General features: G+C 41.3%; 1 protein-coding gene and 1 long non-coding RNA gene across 5 annotated transcripts in view; one reads left to right on the top strand and one right to left on the bottom strand.

The window, feature by feature from the left end:
- The window catches only part of LOC308587145, a 145,142-nt gene that overhangs the window by 23,398 nt on the left and 103,099 nt on the right, over positions 1 to 18,645 (bottom strand). The gene's annotated exons all lie outside the window — the stretch shown is intronic.
- The window catches only part of NR5A2 (nuclear receptor subfamily 5 group A member 2), a 114,958-nt gene that overhangs the window by 60,188 nt on the left and 36,125 nt on the right, over positions 1 to 18,645 (top strand). The window lies entirely within an intron of this gene.

The following is an 18,645-nucleotide window of genomic DNA, read 5'->3' as shown; positions in this document are numbered from 1 at the left end:
ATCTATCTATCTATCTATCTATCTATCTACTATCTATTTCTATCTAGATATATGCATCCATATATGTGCATGCACCTACACACACACACACACACACACACACACACACGTATATATGCAAACAATATGTATGTATGTATGTATGTGAAACTAAGATCTGTATTCATTTATTATTTTACGTTCATGGTGAAATATGCAAAACTATCTATTAGCTTTAGCTATTCAGGCTGATGTTTAGGAATGTCATAAGGAATGTCCCAGTCTCTGCTTATGGGTCTGAAATAATATGCTTGTATTGCACTACTTTTGTTATATTATTAAAATGCATTATTTCTTTTTAAATGAGTAAATTAGCCTTGGTACTAATGCTCACAGTACTCAAGGGAAGAGGGCTGTTATGTTTCTATAGTCACTCGGAGCTGTGTGAACTCAGCGGAACTGTAAGAAACACAGTTGTTATCTGACATCACAGTTTTATCCATATGGAAATTTTCAGGAGCTTCCCCCTCTCCCCAATAACAACATCCAAGCTTACATTTTTTTTCTTTTTAAAAATGTTATCATTTAATTATTTGCAATATTAATAAAAATGACATTTTCTTTTGTTTTTGTTTTTTTTAAAAACCCCTACAAGAATGGGATAGGAGACAGCCACGGGAGAACAGCAAGCACATTGTGCTAGTCACACATGCCCACACAGTAACTTATGCGTAAAAGTGTGCATTTAGGTCTAGCTAGTATTTATCTGTGGCCATTTTCAGGCTGATACACACTAGTATTTCTGCTGATCCTCCTTTATCTTTACATGTACTTCTCAACAATAAAACAGATTTATTAAAAGCAGTAACCTGAGGTCTTCATTCAGACACATGGTTTGCAGTACTGCAGATAATTTGCACCGCAGGGCAGAGGTCACTCTCTTACCGGTCTGTTAATGCAGTTGCTCTGGGATAAGATCAATCTCCATACTTCATTGCAATGATCTAATAGTTCATTGGCACTTCGCTTTGTAGATTGATTAGCTCCAGTGTGGAAAATGATTGATAGATTTCTGATCCTTAGGATTCTGCTTTGGTCAAGGGTAGCAGAGGCTTTTACTACTGCATTTGAATAACCTACATGTAAAGGTGTTGTAGCATAGAAGATCTTGATTTGATTTGTATTCACTAAAAGCAAGACACGCTGATATTTTAATGTTTACTTTTGGTTAGTTCTGCAAAAGCTGTGACAACTTAGTAGTTCCTGAAACCTACAAAGGAAATAAATTGAGAGCCAATGAGTTAATTTTAATATTTTAGTTATATGCATCAAACTAAAATGCATACAGTTTTCATTGCCACTGGTAATGCCACGCAAATGCTGTCTTGTATTTCTGAAACACCAGTTCATATGCACTCTCTTCTCACATTTCTCCAGCACATCTGTGGCTGCTAATTGTGAAAGAAAACTATTGTGTCAACTGGCCTTTCAGACTCACATGAGCAGAAAAACAATGTATTAGGATATCCTTTAATTGTCTTGTTTCCTATTTATTATAATTTATTGAAATATTAAAAACCCATCCTTCATCTATATAGATACCAGGGTGGCAGTACAACACATAATATAAATGAACCGTATGATAAAATTAGCAAACAATAAAACCCCACAGCAGAATAAATGGAGGCAGCTTAGAACAAAACAACAGCAGCAAAGCAAAACAGCAAAACACTTAAAATACCCAAGCAAATAAATAATTCTTGATCTGTTGCCAAAATGATTAGCAGGGTTAGTGACGGTCTTGCTGCTAAACAGAGAGCATTCTACAGATATGCTGCCACCCCAGAGAAGGCCCTCTCCCAAGTCATCACTTAATTCACAGACAATAGTTCCCCCTCATGGTCAGGCTGGTACAGGGAGTGTTTCTTCAGGTGCTAGAGTACCATGCCATTCAGGGCTTTAAAGAAATAAGCAGCCAAACCTGGAATTGGGCTCATAAGCTGCCAATCTAGCTCTTTCAGAATCTAGGTAACACGATTTCTATGGAGGCACAAGTTGCAACTGCGGCAAAGGCGGCATTTTTCCACCTCCGCCGTGCTAAGCAGCTGGTCCCTTACCTTTCTCGCCCTGATCTTGCCACAGTGATCCATGCGATGGTCACCTCCAGGCTTGATTACTGTAATTCACTCTACAAGGGGCTGCCCTTGAAGCAGACTCAGAAACTCCAGCGGGTGCAGAATGCCACAGCGAGGCTCCACATTCATCCAGTGCTGCAGCAGCTGTGCTGGCTCCCAGTGGAGTACAGGGTCAGGTTTAAAGTGCTGGTTTTAAAGCCCTATATGGCCTAGGACCCTCCTACTTACGGGACCGCCTCTCCTGGTACACCCCGCGGAGGACCTTACGGTTCACAAACAATAATACTTTGGGGGTCCTGGGCCTCAAGGAGGTTAGACTGGCCTCAACCAGGGCCAGGGCCTTTTCAGCCCTGGCCCCAGTCTGGTGAAACGCTCTGTGGCAAGAGACCAGGGCCCTGCAGGATTTGACATCTTTCCACAGGGCCTGCAAGATGGAGCTGTTCCGCCAGGCCTTCAGTCCGAGCCCAGTCTGACCCCCTTCTTTCTATGGGACCCTGTATGTAAGTGGCCTCCTTGGCTCTTTCTATCAACCCATATGGGACCAGCACGAGTGGTCAGGCCTGGTGAACTTTTAATTCCTTACCCCTAAGGTTATGATTCGTGGGTTCCCGCTTAATTTTATTTTGATTTTAAATGTGATTTCGAACTGTATTTTAAACTAATCGTTTGATTTTGTGTTTTTAATGTATTATATATTTGGTGTTAGCCGCCCTGAGCCCTGAGTCTCAGCCAGGGAGGGTGGGATATAAATAAAATTACTATTATTATTATTGCAGATAGGTAGCCGTGTTGGTCTGCCATAGTCAAAATAAAAAAATTCCTTCCAGTAGCACCTTAAAGACCAACTAAGTTAGTTCTTGGTATGAGCTTTCGTGTGCATGAACGAAGAAGTGTGCATGCACACGAAAGCTCATACCAAGAACTAACTTAGTTGGTCTTTAAGGTGCTACTGGAAGGAATTTTATTATTATTATTATTATTATTATTATTAATTTCCAGCTAATTAACATTCTGAAAGCAGCATTGTACACAACTGAAGCTTCTTAGTTTTCTTCTAGGGCAGCCCCACATTCAATGCACTGAAGTAATCCATATAAGAGGTTACAAGAGCATGAGTCACTGTAGAAGGTCTATCCTATGCATTGACATTTTTGAAGCCTATTTTCCTATGTATCTCTGTTAACGAGAGCTAGAAACCTATGCAAGGTTTTTGATGCCAGAGGTCACAGTTCTAACAGGCAATGTACAATGCCTCCCTCCCCCTATGGAATTTTATAGCAAGGAAATGCCTGGCATCTGCTGCTGCGGGATCACTGGCCCAATAATTGTTTGGTAGCGACAGGGCAAATCCTGGAGGAGTGCAAGCTGTACCATTTTTCATCCCCGCAGAGGCCTCTGGAGTACTGAGTTCCTGGAATAGCAAGTTCTGATTGAATTCATTGACAGCATTTAATGTATGCTGTGGGCGGGGAGGGGTTAATCCTTAAGCAGGCCAGCTTTTTCTTCTTCTTAGCCTCAGCTAAGAAGTGAACTCTAGAAGTGGGCTGTCAGTCAAATGCAACAGCGGAATTGGCCTGTATATATGTTTTCCCAGAAGCAATAAGAAACAGAGCCAAGTTCAGTGGTGGCTGATGCGGTGGTGCAGAGATGGTCACCACCGATGAATGGCAACCGAGAAGCAGGAGTGCTAGAGGCAGCAGTGCTAAAGTTAGTAGTGTAAAGATGTGCAGCTGTTGACTGGCTCACAGCACCCATGCATGTGGCATGCAAGCCAATGAATGGCCATAGACATTACCATATGCCATGTTTATGCAAACAGATATCTTCTTGTTCTTGCTCTCTCTCTCTCTCTCTCTCTCTCTCTCTCTCTCTCTCTCGGCAACACAGTTTTTCTTTGGGGGAGATGCATAAGTGGCCTGGGACTCCCCCCCCCCCACTTCGTGAACTTGACACTTATGGCACATAGCACAATCAGTGGAGCTACTGATTTCAAGTCATTTGAGGGTAAATGTATACAGTGGTACCTCGGGTTAAGTACTTAATTCGTTCCAGAGGTCCGTTCTTAACCTGAAACTGTTCTTAACCTGAAGCACCACTTTAGCTAATGGGGCCTCCTGCTGCTGCTATGCCGCTGGAGCACGATTTCTGTTCTCATCCTAAAGCAAAGTTCTTAACCCGAGGTACTATTTCTGGATTAGCAGAGTCTGTAACCTGAAGTGTGTGTAACCCGAGGTACCACTGTATTTGCCCCTTACTCCCAGCAAAACAAAACAACAAAAACATTTTGGAAATGTTTCTCTTTTACAAAAAGTTCTTTGAATGGAGTATGCTTCCCGTTTCCAGCATTGCAAAACACACACACACACACACACACACACACACACACACACACACACAGTATTGACTCTGCTACTCCCCTTTCACAACAAGGCTACCCTTGCTTTCCTCACTGTGTGAATAGGATATCGCAGCCAATTGTAAAGTGAGGCTAATGGAGTGGAGTGGTCAAGAGAACTGAACTTTGAACCACTGAAGCAGGAAGTTCAAATCTCGCCTCTGCTGTGAACCCCTTCTAAGTTATTAAAGGCAACCATTCCCACCACCCCCTTTAAGCTACGGATTTGTAATACAGTGAACATACTAAAGTATTGACTTATTTTACATGGTAGTTGTCAGGATTATTGAAACCAGACTACGCATGGGATGGAATAAGGTGGCAGAGGCCTGAGGTGATCAAATGGACTGTAGCCCCTCAAATTTTTTAATGCTCCCCAGCATAAAAAAAGAACTCTCTGTACGTATAAAATTAGCATAGCAGGGAGAGAGTGTGTGTCTGTGCATTTTGCTTGCTTGCAGGTTTTTATAAGAAAATGCTCACAATTAGCATTCCTCACTTGTAGCCTAAATTGGAAGATGCCACTCGTCCACCTGGGTATTCTATCTCCTTATTCTGCTGCATGTGTGGACCAAGCTTGAGATACTATATTCGTTTTCTTTTATTTAATATATTTCTTACCTGTCCTTCAACCTAAATTTCCAGGAGGGTATACAAAAGAATAAAAATTGACCTGGAGTGTCCAATGCGTTCTTGACCACAGGATTTTGACCCCAAAATTAGCACACACACAAAAACCCCTAGGAAAACCCTCTGAAACCTTGCAAAAAGCAAACACAGAAGGAAAATAGTATTTCAATAAAGCACCTATGGTAACGCAATGCAATATGTAATTACCGTATATACTCTAGTATAAGCTGGCTTTTTCAGCACATTTTTTATGCTGAAAAAGCCCCCTCGGCTTATACTCGAGTGAGGGTCCTTTCGGGCTGCTCCTTCCTCCTCCTCCTCCTCCTCCTTTGCTGCTGTCGGCGGCAGCAGAGGAGGAACGAGCAGCCCGAAAGCAGCCTTTTCGAGCTGCTTGTTCATCCTCCACCACTGCCGCCACCAGCCTCTGCCTCTCGGCAGCACCCTAGATAGGTAGGGGGACGGGAGGGGCTGTGGGGGAGAGAGAAGCCCCCTCTGCCATGTGCCCATGAGTGCACGCACTCCGGCCCACCAGGAGGATTGTGGTGTGGTGAACCAGCTTATACTCGAGTCAATAAGTTTTCCCAGTTTTTTGTGGTAAAATTAGGAGCCTTGGCTTATATTCGGGTCGGCTTATACTCGAGTATATACGGTAATTGCAATGCAATTAATATAGTATGGACAGTTATTTGTGTATAATAAATTATTTCCCTGGTTAATTGGGTAAAAGGCAGATCAACTGAAAATCGGCAGCTAGCCTTGTTAAACACATATCCTTCCTTACTACCTTTCAAACTGAAACACAACACAGGGCTGGACCACAGAACCGTGAGTGGAAAGAATAAATATATTACTATGGGTCCATGAAGTGTTGCGGAAGCTACTGGAAGGTTTCTAGCAATGGCATAATGTACAAGTGTGTGTATCTGAGAAACATGGTGAATAATCGAAGACAGAGGTTGTAGCATTTAAACACCAGTGGTCTGTAACACAGTATTGACAAAGAGCTTGTACGAAGTCTTGCAAAAAGAGCTTTTGTAAATGGAAGAACATTTCTGGATCAGGGGTCACTTTTAGAATCATAGAAGAGTTGGAAGGGACCATGAAGATCATTTAGTCCAACCCCCCTGCAATGCAGGGATTTTTCGCCCAAGCCTATGACCCTGAGATTAAGAGTCTCATGCTCTACCGACAGAGCTCTACCTCTCAGCAGTACTTATTTGCTGGTCAGGAACAGAGCACATTTGCACCCAAGCTATATAGTCTGTCATGAGTTCTTTGCCCCTTTGCTTTTGTTTTAAAGTGTGTGTATTTGTGTGTGTATGCACGCACACATACACACAATAATGACTTGAGGTGCTATACTTGAGTATCTGCTTTGCCTCAGTCTCCACAGTCATAATGGAAAATATCTAATTTCCACAAGATGTGAATCAAGGGACCCGGCAAGGAAGAAGCTAGGTTAAAAATGATAACATACTATTTAATTTTTTGAGTTGCATTCCCAGCTGCAAAATATGTGAGGATCAGCTGATCAAAAATTAAACTGTTCACATACACGTTCATTCATAAATGTTCCAGACATAATGCTTCATATATAATGTATTGATTATAATTAAGGAAATAAACAGCACAGTTTCAACTGTAGTGTATTTATGGAAATCCACATATTGTAAATATTTTATTAAACGCCAACAAAAAGTTGTTTTCTACATTGTGAATAACACTCTAAAATGCCACTTAGGGCTGCTCCTCTTACTGTTTTGAAAAACCACCCTTGTGCCTTCAAATGTAAAAATGATACGTGGGGAGTATATGTTTTTTAAACAAGTAATGTGAGGAGAGCAACACATGCATATACTTCTAAATGTTTCTACATATTCAGGCCTGGGTACACTGCCTGCACATAAACACACACACACACACACACACACACACACACACACACACACACACACACAATCTGCACTCTAGCAATTTCCAGTGAGAACTTAAGGCAAACTTTACATAATTTATTGAAACCAACTCCAGCTTGAAAAATAGCAGTGAGGAACAGTGAAATGATTGCACTTGATAAACTGCCAAGCAAGAGACCACTGAATAATATTTGTAAAGAGAAAACACTAGTGACCCGTGGTGTCAACAGAGAATTCAGTCAAACGCATTCATAGTCTATTGATATCTATTGTGTAATCACTGAAACAATATATTCAGAATAAATTCATCACTGGTATTTTAAAATTCTCTCACTTCCTCACCCCTAGCCTGTTCTCAGGCATATGTCAGTGTAGATTGTGCAGAGACCCTAGAACCCCCAGGATTGTAAATAAACCTCACTAGACCCAGTTCTGATTTCATGCTATACTGAAATATACAGACAAAGTGCATTGTTAAACATGATGAAACAAGAATTAAGCCTATTTTGTTCTTTGCATATGACAGGCAAAAGTTAAAGATGACTTGTAGTAAATGACAGTGGGATTTTCTTATTTTATTGGTGCACTGAGAAGTCTGCTTCTGTAATTAGATTTCAATTTTAAAAATAAAAAATGTCCAGTGATGAATACCTTAGATTTACAAATTTATTATGGCACCAACTTTCATAGACTAGAATCAATTTAATCAGTTTGTTTCATCACTATATAGGACCAAATCAGCCTAAATCCTGACAGTCTCTTTCAGTTCATTTTACGGCCGGAATCCACAACATATTACCAGTATATGAATTGAGAGCTAAATGACACAACCACTGAGGCAGTTAACTTAGAATCATAGTATTGGAAGGAATTTCAAAGGTCATTACCAACACAGGAAATCCACTTTTACAGAATTCCTAATAATTGACCATCCAGCCTCTGTTTAAAAGTCCATCTTTTTTTAAAAAAAAGCCTGTTTTTAAATCTCCAACCAATTTCTTCTACAGTCTGTGCAGTACCACTCTTTCCTTAAAGTTTAGTCTAGACCCTTTTTCTTGTAATTTGATCCCATTGCTTTCGGTCCTACCCTCTGGAATGACAGAAAACCAATTTGTTCCATCATCTACCTGAATATTTGAATTCAAATATTTGAAATATTTGAAGGTAGCTGTTATATCATCTCTTAAATGATCTTTTCTCCAGGCTAAAAACCCCAAACTCTTTCAAACCTGGTCTCCAGGCCTCTCACCATTTTTGCTGACCTTCTCTGGAGACATCCCAGTTTGTGCATATATTAAAATGTGGTGCCCAGAACTGGACACAGGTGTTCCAGGTGAGGTTTGACCAAAGCAGAATAGACTAGTACCCTTGCTATATTTCCTCCTGGCACTATGTGACTACAATGATCTCCCTGTACACAGATAACTAGCAAATCAGGAAAAGGTGAGGCTAGAGCTCTTACCTGTAACATGCTCGTTTTTTAAGGCATAATTTTAATTTCATTTTGTTATTGCATGGAAAACATTCAAGCATTTTTTTAATGATGAAAAGTCAACAAGAACTACATACCCCATAACTCTCTTGTTTAGGTAACACAGCTCTAATTCATCTGAAATTATTTCATAATTTCACATAAACATTTGTGGTTCCATTGTTGACGTAAGTGGAATTACTGAGCTAGGAAAGAGTAACATGACAGAGAAAGAGCTTTCAGGATGCAGCTCTCAAGAGAATGCTTGCAGAGCATTTCTACAGAACAACACTTGTAATCACTTTGATAAAGAATAGCTCCTGCGTTACCGGTATAATTTTCAGCAGAAATCTTAAAAACCTGCCTTTTTAACAACAAAAAAGGAAAACCCCTGGAAATTACATTTATAATTCATCAGAAATGATGCTGAGTGTCAAACATGAATAACCTACATGTGATCTAGCATGCAAAGCAAAAAATACAAAAAAAAAATCCACCCCAAGTCCCATAAAAGCCCATTTTTAAGTGCCAGGTACTCTGTTTGATGCTTTGAATAATGCAAATATCTAGTGATGACCTTATTTTCTTTCCCACTTAGAAGTCATCTGTGGGTTTGTGTGAAATGCTGAGAACTTGTATTTGTCTACTCTTCGGGAGTTCAGAAACCCTGTTGAATATTAGCATACTGGAAGGAGGCGGTGGTAGGAGGAGGATAAGCTGTCTTGGGGGAAGTTGGCTCTACTCCGCAGGTTACCTAAGCATTTTGTAAGGAAAGGTTGGACTAGTGACAGCTTGTAGTTGTTTGGCATCCATGTATCTGGACCTTAGTTGTGTGTGCTAATGGATGGATTGGTGTGGCTGCACACCATTGATCATATGAGTGTCCAAATCAAGCCCTTAGGTTGGACAATGGTGTTTATTCTAGAGTAAGGTTACCAGATTTATTTCATTGAATCCGGGGACACTTTTTAACTTCAATAGATTTTGTATGGGGGCTGATTTGTAAATCCGGGGACTGTCCCTGGGAAACGGGGATGTCTGGTAACCTTATCTAGAGGAGGAATGAGGAACCTGTGCCCCCATTTTGTTGAACTCCAAGTCACATCAGCCCTAGCCAGCATGGCCAATGGCCAGTTGCAGTCCTACAAAATATGGAGGGCCACAGGTTTACCAATGCCTCAGTTTCATAAACTGCTTGTTGACTATCTACTAGGCTTCTGGGGTTATTCAGCAAGTCTCTGGGGATACGCAGCTTGGCTATAGTAGGAGTTTTGATTTAGGGCTCCATGCTGGCCACTATGGTCTGGATGCTCATCCCAGCCCACTGGGATCCTGGTTCAGGGACGCGGACTTATAAAAAATATTGGGGGGGGGGGCGGGAAAGCTCATGAATAATAAATAAGCTCATGAATATGCAAATAAAGCGGCGGCGCCTCCTCGTGAGCGAATAGGGGAGAGCGTGCTGCGCCTATTAATCAGCTCCGAAGGAAATTGGGTGGAGCTTTTGCTCGGGAGGGAGGGCAGGAGGCATGCAGCCCGACCCTGTGCATTTTGGGCTGGGGGAGGGGCGGCGATGGTGCTCTGCTGGAGGGGCGCCGGAGATTATTGGGGGGGCAGAGCCCCCCCAAACGAATTTTTGAGGGGGCTCGGGCCCCCTCAAGCACCATGGAGTCGGCGCCTATGTCCTGGTTCCCATATGTATCTCCTTGACCCACTTACTATAACATCTGGGGACCCAAGGTTGAAGAACACTGGTGAAGAAGACATGCTTGAGAATATATGCCACATACTTGAGAGTATGGGCGGGGTATAAATAAATTATTATTATTATTATTATTATTATTATTATTATTATTATTAGCACTGCATGGATGCAGCACAACCACTTGGGTGGCATGTGACTTGGCCCTTCCTTGCATTTCCATGTTAACATGGTTTTGCCACTGCAATGCACCCAATGAAAGTTCGCAGTGAGTACTCTGCCCCACCTGATGGAACACTCATCTCTTTTAATGGCACCAGAGTGACAGGCTGAGGGTTTGATGCAATACAGGATCACAGCTGATGCAGCAAAAAACTAGAACCACAAGGCCATGGCAAAAATGCTTTCCGTGATTGCTCCATTGAATCCAAGTCCCATATAAACATCTGGTATGCACCAAAATTCTGTAGTACTTGATAACAACGTAAAGTGAAGTTATAACGGCACAATGTTCCATTCTCAAAATTAGATCATCAAAAATAAACAGGGGAAATAGAACTGTGCTTGTTGAATATTTCAATATGCTCTGTGTGAATTTTTTATTGGTGTTGTTGCCAATGTTGTTTGCTATTGCTGGTAAAAAAAATAGCTTTTGTATTGGTCTACCCTCCCTCATCGATAACAACACTACAAAGGTGGGGTTTTTAAAATTCCTTTTAGTTTTTCAGATGAGTAACTAACATTTCGGTGCGGTTATGAGATTAGAGGTCGGCTGGCAAGCTCTACGGCATGTGGCCTTGAAGACGAAGCTCTGGCTATGGCTCAAGCTTTGTTTTAAACCAGTGGGTATTGCCCCCTTGATATTAAGGGACGATTTCCAATCATCGTGGGAAAGGGAGGTCACTAATGAGGTTCAATCCTGCAGATTGTCTCACTTTTACTTTGAGTCTATGACGTACAATCAAGCTAGAGCTGTGATCCCCCAGAGACTGAGTGACATTGCCAGACAAGAGGACATAGCCCAGGTAAAACCAGGGATGTTCCTAGGGGACCAGATTTATCGGACCATACCAGCCTCCTACCTTGCAGAAATTCACTATGTGGAATACCGTAGACTTCTTACAGCGGCTAGATTAAATGTCCTTGACTCTGTGATATTGTGGGGAAGGTACAGGGGAGTACCATACGCCCAGAGAACCTGTCATTGTGCTATGGGTGTGGTTGAGTCCACCGAACATATTCTCTTGACTTGCCCTTCTTATGCAGAGCTTAGACAAAATTTTATAGACCCACTCCTATGTCAATCTAGCTTCCTATCCGGAGAAAACCAGGTTTTACACTTGCTGAATAACGTCACTAGAGCTATACCTTCCTTGGTGGCCAAATTTCTTTTTTTAGCTTTTAAGCGTCGCAAGACTATAATTGACTGTATTGATATGGGGCTATCTGTCTAGCCCAGGGGTCTGCAACCCGCGGCTCCGGAGCCGCATGCGGCTCTTTTACACCTTTGCCGCGGCTCCGGGGCAGATACTAGCGAGGGGAGGAGGCGCACTGTGCGCCCCGACACTCCCCACTGTGGCGGGCGCTGTACTGGCTGTAATGTCGCATGGGGGCGGTGCGTGCGTTACGATCCTGTATATATAGCATTAAGGTAAGAAACAACGTCCCAACGTCACCTTCCCGCCCGCTGTCAGATCAGAGGGCAGCGGCGCACATGCTTTAAATGTCACAATGGTTTTGCGGCTCCCAGGTTTTTTTTTTTTTTCTTCGGAAACAGGTCCAAGTGGCTCTTTTTGTCTTAAAGGTTGCAGACCCCTGGTCTAGCCCATTTTAGTGTTGGCTAAGTTCTAAAATCTTCCTGGAGCTTTTAACTGTGTATTGACAAATGTACTTTTTTCTGACTGACTGTCGAATAAAAGGTTGATGATGATGATGACTAACATTTCTGAGATAACATTTCTGAGATAGACTTAGTTCTAACTACAATTGATAACATGCTTTTGGGTTTCGGTATCAACTGATTCTTGATGCTGTATTTTACTGAAGTCCTTGCCAAATTCCAGCAGAATTCACTGGGAACACACTCCAAAAAGCCTGAGTCTGTGTGGCTTACACATGCAGGTTTTCAAACAATGAGTAAACTGACACCACAGTGCATCTGATGGTCTTCTGCCGATGTTCCGTCATTTGTCAATGTACCATATCCAACACCAAGCCTTCAGTGTTTCTTGTACTTCCTTTCACTGGCTGTTACCTGCTTCTCTCTTATACATTCCTTCTATCAAGCCTTTCTGTTGCCTCTATTTTGCAAAGCCAGCAGAAGTACATATATACAAAAACAGTGCTGGGAAGAGAACCTGCCGCAGATGTGCTGTTCTTTAGAGAGGGTGTGAGCGATGGCTGCCTTTTGAGGAGCGATGAGTAGACTTAGGTGCATTAGGGAAATACAAATGATGACACTCTTCTCCCACATGCATAAGAAAACTCCTTATCAGTAGTTAAGTTAGTCTGCAAATCCACGTTGGAAAGCTCATTTGCAATGGGCTTTTAACACAACAGATTTCAGCATAGTCATCTCCACACCAACATACCTAGGACTTTTCTGCATTTACTATACCGTATTTTCTTCTTCTACCCAAATCAGTAGAATTCTGAATCCAGGTTGCCGAGTTGGAGAGGACTCTTTACTGACTAATATTGAATGAGATATGGCATAGATTCAATATATGGCTGCTTTTTATTACATGATAACTATGTGGTAGCTGTTCCGTGAAGCAGCTACGTTAGATTCACAGTGCCCTTTCCCACGTAGATCAGGATGGCGAACCTGTGACCCTATAGCGGATGTTGAACTACAACTCCCAGCATTCCTGCCCATTTGTCTTGAAGGCAGAGGCTGATGGGAGTTGGGAGTGCAATATCTGGAGGGCCGCAGATTAGCCATCCCTGATGTAGATCTTCCAAACACTGGACATAGGACATCCACGTCAACACCACAGATTAGTGCCCATGCAACTTTTTTAACTAGGGCTAACTGTAAAGGTGAAGGAGAATTTTCATGGAGATCATGGTGAGTAGAAGGGTTAAGCCTTGTCTTCCCATGCTCTACATTCTCAGTAATCACTACCCCCCACTTGTAATTAAATAAAGAAGAAAAAAGCTACATGGTTGCAAGCGTCATGTGTAGTTAGGCCCAGCTGAGCTAAAGGTTTTGTGAACTACAATTCTGTTTTGCTACATTTATGAGCCTTGTATACAACAGCAGGAGCTGAGCAGTGATTGTTTATTCTGACTTTGCTGTTTCACACTGTTTGCACAGCATTGGCTTGCTAATGAGGTGATACCAGCTTGGGAGGGGAAGATAAGCTTTGATAGCATGCTGATGACTCTCAGAACCTTCAAAAAGCCCCCTCCCCGCACCTACTCCACAATGCAAAGTGAATTTTTGGCTTCCGGAGCTGCTGCCTGTGGTTGAGACAGATGTTTGCTGAAAGCATTTCTTCATCCAGGTGTTGCATCTTTAAAACGCATTTGTTGTTAACTGTGAATACAGTCAGACCCAACACAACTCATGGAACGGGATGCAATATTCAGAAAAGTTGATGGAGTTGCAAAGTTAAATTAAGTCTAATACAAACTAGTGCTTTTCCTGTGGTGACCCTGGAACACCATGCCCAGAAACATCTGTTAGCAACACTGCACAGCATCCTCCAACTGGAGAATGTCAAGATTCCTTCCCTACATATTGACCAACACATTTTTGAACTTGATTGTGCTGCTGATACAGTTTGGGTCTCTCCAATGTTTCATTTTAGAAATGTTTTTTGGATTCTATTTATGCATGGTTGTTTTTTTCCTCTTCTTTGTCCCTCTTCACCCAAAAAAAGACTAATAAAATCTAATAAGAATAATAGTTATGGTGCATAGTTTAACTTTTGAAGTCAGCTAAAGATACACCTCTTTGCTCAGACCTTCATAGGGAGTTGATGTAATGAGGTCAGCTGTACATTGACAGATCGTTTCAAAATTTGGTTTGCTCTTTTAACTTCTAGACTGTAATTTGTTTGTGATTTAGATTTGTAGTATATCTTCTATGTTGCGACCCACCCTGGGAGCATGAATCAAAACAGTGTAAGCTAGAAATCGCAGGAATGAACAATGATGGGGTATCGAAAGAGTTATGGGGAAAGTTCTCAACATGTACGAGGGCTTTTCAAGCCTTGTTCATACCATGTTATACACTATAAAAAGCCAGGTATGGAAGACAATATGGGGTAGCCACTGGTGTCCAGAGCAGGACTGTGGCTGGAGAAAAACCTCACTTTTCTCCTTGTGTGCATTCACTTAATTATACAGTCTTTAATATGTTTATAACCTAATATGTTACAGCCCAATGCTTTGCAGTCATTAACCTGGTAGTACAGATTAGCAGGATACAGAAGAATAGTTTTATTTATTTTAGTTTTAGACATCTACGTTCTACTCAGAGTAGACCTACTGAAATTAATTGATGGACTGAAGTTAGCCATGTCCATTAATTTTAAAGGGTGTACTTTGAGTAGGACTAGCACTGGAGCCAACTCTTTGTTTCTAGATAATCTTTGGAATGTAGATGGGACAACTCTACATGTTTCAAACCAATATCCATCAGTCTTAAATACAGTTAAAATTTGTCTTTAAAACCTTCTAGTAAAACTGTGCTGAAGAACAAACATAATACTATAACTGAAAGCAATCTGACACATTTGTGGGAATTGGGAAAGGTGCACTGTGGACCTGTAACTCCTACTTTTTCAACAAAGCACGACTGCAATCTTCTCTTCCAGATAACAGGGGACTTTGTTGGAAATGGCATGGGAGATAAATACAACTGGGGCAGAGTGAAAAGGAGCTCTTTTTTAATATAGGCTCAGCCTTGTTCTGTGATCTAAGCAAGAATGAATTATTGTGGTTACATGCAGCATGGGGACTGAGCAAGGTTGCTCCTGTGATAACACAAGCTTCACTTTGACTTAGTAATATATCCCTCTGCTATATACCCCTCCTCTTTCTTTCATCCAGCAATATTGTCAAAAGGCTGCACAGCTTGTAAGTAATATTAGAGGGTGTTCATAATAAATTGTCTGCTTTGTGTACCACGCTGGATCCTGCCAAAACCCAGTGGGTCACTTGATGGGCTGGCTGCACGGTGCTTCCAGGCCAAAGGGTCAATCTGTTCTTGAGGAGAGAAAGTTGGATAGGTTCCCAAAACTTAATTAATGTGAGGTTCTCTTGGCTCACAAGCGGGTCAGACTAGATCAGTGTTTCCCAAGCTTTTCCCCCCATGGACTATTTGAAAATTGCTGAGGGTCCTGGTGGACCACTTAATGATTTTTCTGCCAGCTGTAGCATTTGCAATGTGCCGTGCGATTTTTAATTGTATCTGTCTTGCTTCTTCTGTATTATATTTGGTTTTGTTGAATTCCATAGAATAAATAAAAGAAGCAAGACAAATACAATTAAAACCAATAGGATTATTTAAAGTGATAGCTGTGCTGTCTCCTGTCTTCAACTCCAAATCTATAGACATGCTGTGTATCATCTGAATGAAGCTTGTGGACCACAGACCACAATTTGGGAACCCCTGGTGACAGTAAAGAGGCTGCTGCCAACAAAAATGGTAGCCGTGCATTTACCTCCCCTTCACTCTCCTTTTGTGGAAACACCCAGAACAGGTGCACGGGACCAAGGGACAAAAATGGCCCCTCAAGCCTCCAAATCTGGCCTTTGCAACTCACCCTACATCACACACCTGGCCATATCCCTCACTGACCCTGTTCTCCACCTTTGTCTAATGATTTTAGCCGGCTGAAATTTGTCCTTGAACTGTGGTTGTAACTCATGAGAGAGTGCTGTGTGTCTGCCACACCTTCTGTCCACATGCTCAGCAGGAGACGGGCTCAGCCAGCTGAAGTGTGTGGAAGGACACCTCTCCTCAATACAGTCAAACCTTGGTTCCTGAACAGCTTAGTTGCTGAACAAATTGACTCCCAAATGTTGCAAACCCAGAAATAAGTGTTCCAGTTTGCAATCGTTTTTCGGAAGTCGAACATCCGACGCGGCTTCTGCTTGAATGCAGGAAGCTCCTGCAGCCAATCGGAAGCCGTGCCTTGGTTTTTGAACGGTTCCAGGAGTCCGGGACTCTCGGAACGGATTAAGTTCGAGAACCAAGGTTTGACTGTACAAGCTTCCATAGCTTGGTGTAGGTTGGGTTCAGTTTGCAGCCTAAGATTAAATAGCCACACTTTTCTGGATGGAAAGAGAATCCAAGTGGGGCTCACATTGTTAGTCCCCCATCCCAATTAACTTTATAAACCTGTTAAAAATACAGTATTCTGCCTGAGCTACCAAGTGCACCCCTGAATACTGGCATTTGGTGACAATTTTAAAACTGTCATATCACAAGCAAATCTTCCAAATGACACAGGCACCATTTTGATTGACCATTTTGTTTCAAAACACAGACTGGATTATTTGTCCAGAACACTTATATTTCTGGTTGTTGTGAGTTGTAAAGTGTACTGACAATAAACTTCCACAAAATGCACCTTTCCCCATTTTAATCGTGAAGATACTCAAGAGCAAAGCCTTTGCACGTTTGCTGTGATTCTTTCCCCTCCCAAAGCCCAACCCCACTGAAATCTGAAACAATGTGCCTGATGAATTATAGTCAAAGTCATTGCAAGCTTTAAAGTTAAAATCAATTCACTGTTATTGTGCCACTGATATCAAGCAAAACTATGCTTGAGTTCAGTGGCTATTATTGCAGTAGCCCACAAAAGCTCATGCCAGGAATAACGGCACCTTTAAGATACCATAGCGATATTTGTTACTACTGCTTATAAAGATCTGCAAATAACTGGGTTTTATTCACCATTTTTGATCAATCCTCTAGATTGCATTTGCTCCACCAAAGAGTATGCTTTAGTATTGTATTTTGAATTTCCATTATTTATGATTTATGGGGAAATAATATGCCTTACATCAATGATAATTCTATGCTGATTTTTTTTCATTCAATTTGTTTACTTGGTTAAGTTTCATTATTCAATTCCAGTTGGGCAAGCTGGCTGCTAGTAATTCTCTTCCTCATGCTCACATGAACAATTTAACATGTGGATTTGGGTCTTTTGAGAATCCACTTTCATTAATACAAAGCAAGCCTCAAAAGTGATCAGCTTTAGCCTAGCATTTAGCACTGGAATGAAATATGTGATTAAACAGTTCACGAAACAGGACTCTACATTGCTTTTTTTCTAGCTGCCGTTAGACAAATATTATAGTAGAAGACAAATTACGCTATGTGAGTACAAAAACTTCTTGTCTTCTTGTGTCCATCCATGCTCTAAGGCCAGTACTTAGTGACACGACTTGTTTACATTTAACATGTATGCAAGAGATGTTTGTTCAGCATCTGGAAACAACCAATTCCTCACGGGAAGTTCATCTTGTCTTCTCTCTTACGACATATTGCTGGCAAGCAAAGACCTTTCTTTTCAGCCTGTCATTTGTAATGATATTGCTAGTAGTTTGCTTATATTATTTTATGCTACTTCTATAAAATCAGTTGCTAATTGATACTGGTGTCTTTTGTTGCTACTGAGTATGTTTCATCCTGCTGATTAATTTTGTAATTAGTATTCTTGATACTGTTTGATACTGTTTACAGCTGCCCTGTCTACATGCTTTAATTAATAAACAAATCATAATCTCTGGTTCTGATATTTAGACATGAATATGTTGCTTATGTAGCCGAAACACAATTCCTACACAAGAGAAAGCAGACGTCACAAACAAATATATTTTCATATTAGAAAGGCTTAACCTGTTGACTGTGTGCCTATCATACAGCTGTTAAAATCATTGCTGTCCCTCAGCGCCAACAGTTGTTAACCAGTTACTGTAGGTCTTTCGTCTATTGTTCTCTGGCAGGAAATACTACATTTAGTGCATGAACAGGCATGGTATTTCAGATGGAGAGGTGGTGGTCAGAACAGATTTAAGATTTTCAGCAACCAATGATCAGATGCCAATGCTTGGATAAATTCAAAATTAAATAGTTAAAAAGCAATGTATTTTCTGAGCATTTGTTCTGTACTCATTTATAAAATGTAACTACAACAATGTTAATAGTGCAGGTCAATGTACATTTTGTGTGTGAGAGAGAAGCCATAAGAATTGAGCTTTTGAGCTGAACATACATGTTTAAGTGTTTAAGCAAGAAGAAGCAACCTCTCCTCCCAAGAAATCTCCTATTTTCCCATAGGTGGAAAAGCAATGAATCATCCCTTCCCAGCACATTATTGTTACAACCAACAGCCTACCTCTGACTGCATTTCCTCCTACAAAGCAAACAAAAAACTCAACACCGCTTATGACCA

The sequence above is a fragment of the Podarcis bocagei genome (assembly GCF_964188305.1).
Source record: "Podarcis bocagei genome assembly, chromosome: 5".
NCBI classification, from domain to species: domain Eukaryota; kingdom Metazoa; phylum Chordata; class Lepidosauria; order Squamata; family Lacertidae; genus Podarcis; species Podarcis bocagei.
The sequence above is the reverse complement of the archived record's forward strand: the minus strand, read 5'-3'. Positions and strand labels throughout refer to the sequence as shown.